The 3,692-nt window shown below is 43.4% G+C and overlaps 1 protein-coding gene across 1 annotated transcript in view; it reads left to right on the top strand.

Moving 5' to 3' along the window:
* Nucleotides 1–3,692, top strand: part of LOC117179568 — a 76,568-nt gene that overhangs the window by 487 nt on the left and 72,389 nt on the right. The gene's annotated exons all lie outside the window — the stretch shown is intronic.

The raw sequence follows: 3,692 nt of genomic DNA, 5'->3' as shown, positions 1-3,692 counted from the left end.
CAACCGCAGGATTTCGCCGGGAGCTGGTGCTAATCTGAAAGATTGCACCCGCTCCCAGCGAAATCGCGGTAAAATTTCAGCCACAACCACGTCTCACGACCGTGAGAAAGGTGGTAACAGTCTGTAACGGAATCAATAAGACGATCCAGCAAAAGCCTCGTGCACCCTAAGAACACGGAGTGACCCAAGGACTACCGCCTTCTGCATTTTTCCCGCAAGTGTTTTAGCATATTGTTGACACGCTGGGATGCTTTTTAAGCCATTAGCGAGTGAAAGCTTGGCACCTCCAACAGCGCCGATGATAAGGACGATTAGTTTAACAGAATGTCAGCTGGTGCCGAAAATTCGATAACGAACATGGTTCGCTTCTCGAAGTCAAGAAGAACCATGTCAGGCCTCGAGTGAGCAACAGAAACAATTGTCAAGAATATAAAGTTCCAGTATATGCGGCACTTCCCATTCTCGACAATTGAATCGATTTTCCTAGAAGCATTTAGAGGAGCGATATTGAGGTTAATGCCGTAAGAGTTACAGAGATGGTAATAAAGCACTCTTAGTGCCGCATTGTGCCTTTGAATGTAGGTCGTTCCCGCGTGAGTTGGACAACTAGATAGTATGTGAGCGATTTAAGGAAAGCAAACGTTAGCTCACAGTACATTTGACTGATCCTTTAGATTTCTGTGGAAGATACCATGCATCCTCTTATCCAGAAGCTGTTCCCGAAAGGTTTTCTCTTGTGCTTTCTTAATCCGGGCTTGCAGGAGTGAGTGCTCGAGATAGATAAGATTTTATGCATTTTGCTCTCACCTAATACTGAAGTTAAGTCCAAGTGTTTCAGCAGCCTCCTTCGCTGCTTTGTACAGAAACGCTCCTGTGCGCACTTCTTCGTAATTCCTAACCATTTTAAGAAGAGGGTCTCTTCCATTTGCGACTCTATGTGCTGTGCCCAGAATAATTTTGTTGTGAAGACATTCAAGACTCAATATTCCGCGACCACCTTGACGGCGTGCGATGTGCAGTCGCGGAACAGAAGACTTAAGATGCATGCTTTTCTTCATGTACATAACCTTTATTGTCCCGATATCAAGGGATCTGAGTTCGTTCTTCGTCCATGGAACTACTCCAAATGAATAGAGTACTACCGGGACGGCAAGCATGTTCGTTGCAGATACTTTGTTCCTCGCCGACAGTTCGGAAGACCAAATCTGCCGAATGAGACGGTTGTATCTGCTTCGGAGAGTATCCTTTATAGATGTCACACCCTGAATGCGGCTCTGTGGCACGCTCAGGTATGTATAAACCTCTCCAGCGCAAAGGTGTCGTATAGCGCTTCTATCAACTAGATCAGGATCTTCACGGATGCCTTTAAGTTTTCCTCTCTTCAAATAAACCTTGGCGCATTTGTCTAACCCAAATTCCATTCCAAATTCCTTAGTATATCGTTCGACAATCCCTAGAAGTAGATGTAGTTGCTCTTTGTTTTTAGCATAGATCTTAAGATCGTCCATGTAAAATACATGAGTGACTTTGCACTTTCGATCTGCAGGTTTGTCACACAAGTACCCGTCGGAATGTCGAAGTACTAGAGATAATGGCAATAATGTAAGGCAAAAGAGGAGCGTGCTCGTGGTGTCGCCCTGAAAGACACCTCTCTGAAAGATGACCTTGTTAGTTGTCACACGATCTTTTCCAGATGAGATAGTAAATCTTGTATTCCAAAGCGGCATCAATCTTTCTATGCTCCTAACTATTTGCGGATGAACCTTTAAGATTTCCAAAAGACAGATGATAAATCTATGGGAGGTCGAATCGAAAGCTTTCCGATAATCAATCCAGGCCATCGATAGGTCACGCTGCTAGAATGCTGCATCTTTAGAGACACATCTATCGATGAACAGGTTCTCCCGACATCCCGCTACCCCTTTCTTTGAGCCTCGTTGTTCATACATTTCTTGTCACACAGGTTTAATTGCCCGAACAATCTTATCATTTAGGATAGCTGTGAATTTCTTATACAGTGTGTTCAGACAAGTGCTTGGCCTGTAATTCTTCGGGTCAGCTAAGTTGCTACGGGTCAAATGCTGATGGTTGAAGGAAACTTCTTCCACCAGAAGGTTTTTATACAATCTGGTCTCGGTGCGGAATAGTTCTTCATCCCCCTTTATACTTTTTTCACCTCCTCGGTAGTGATGGGTGGGCATTCTTTATCAGATATTATGAGGGCATCACATAGCTCCTTGAAGCTCTTTATATTTTTTGAGTATTCGTTCAGTCTATGCTGCACTTCGTAGACTTTTCTCCAAAATACTTCGACCTCCTCTGGTTTGGGCGGGTGTTCGACAGTAACTGGAGGATCTTGGAAGAGTCGAGATGGGCCAGAGAGAAACTGTTGATTTTCTCTGACCCACCTCTCTCTCCGCTCTAGACTTCTCTTGGCGTCAGATAGTATCCGTATTCTCTCTACAATATGCTGCCTGATGGTCAGCAGCTTTGACTTGTTAAGTGTTTGATAACGGGTCCGGAGTTGGCGCGCGAACTCTCGAACCTTGGCGGTAAAATTCCAGCCAGATGTAATGTAGTCAATCACACACTGAATGCAGGACGCGTACTGTCTTGCCCAGCCTATCTTTATGGCAAGTTGATGCATTCGTCTTTTGGTCTTATGATCAACCGTTGGTTTTGTCTTATGGTTCGCATCGGCCAAAGCTCTCGCTGCATTATACACACAATAATTGATAGTCCATAGGTCGGATTCTCCGGAAAAATGTCCAGGAAGCTCGTCATCGATTTCAGCCAGATCTTTAGGCTTGAGAGAAACCTTGGTGTTGATGTTTCTCCGGGCCATAAAGCATCGCTCTTCCTCTATTGGATGCCTGCTCGCGGTTGGTCTTAGTATCGGCTCTCTTTCTCTGTTGCCGGCTTGTTCTAGCTGTGGTAGAGTAGGCGTTCCGCTTACATAGCCCCTTTTTCGGAGTATTTCAGCATGGTTTCGCAGGCGTTGCTGCGAAAAGTGCGATAGCAACGGGAGCATGCAGCTGTGCCATGTAATGCCTTCAGGGGCCACACTCACATCGTAGCACTCTAACAAGTCGTGATTCAGTCGCTCCGTGCACCTAAAGGTCGCGAGATCCCGCCGATCCATCGCATTGAATCCATTTTCATTGGCTCCCTCAGCTCTAGAGTGGTCGGCATTGTTGGCCGACCCATTGTCGGGAGCCCTGCGCGTTCTGTTCTTCTGGAACGCACTTACTACAACTACGTTTGGTGTTGTCATTGTTGTTCCCACGAGAAGCTAGGGAAAAGGGTTCGTCCATCCTTTTAGAGTATATACATGTTGTTAAAAATTCATGTTTTTTGGTCGAAAATTAATCTGGTTTAGCTGGGAATTCAGCAATTTCATAGAAAATGAAACTCTTCGGTGGAAAATGAACTTTCTTGACAAAAATTCATATTTTTGGTGTATATTAAACTATTTTGTTAAAAATTAGACTATTTTTAAGAAAATATAAGTTTTTCGTAGAAAATCATCTTTCTTGTTAGCAAATCATTTTTTTGCTAGAAAATTAATCTTTTTGGTTTTTCTGTGGAAATTTGTTTTGTTTTTGGTTAAAAATAATTTATTTAATTCAGAATATAATTGTTCTAAATTATTTGAAAATAGAGGTTTTTGATCAAGATCTGATTTTTTCCAA

This window comes from Belonocnema kinseyi, chromosome 9 (assembly GCF_010883055.1).
Source record: "Belonocnema kinseyi isolate 2016_QV_RU_SX_M_011 chromosome 9, B_treatae_v1, whole genome shotgun sequence".
Classification (NCBI taxonomy): domain Eukaryota; kingdom Metazoa; phylum Arthropoda; class Insecta; order Hymenoptera; family Cynipidae; genus Belonocnema; species Belonocnema kinseyi.
Note: the sequence above shows the minus strand (reverse complement) of the source record. Positions and strands in the feature narration are given on the sequence as shown.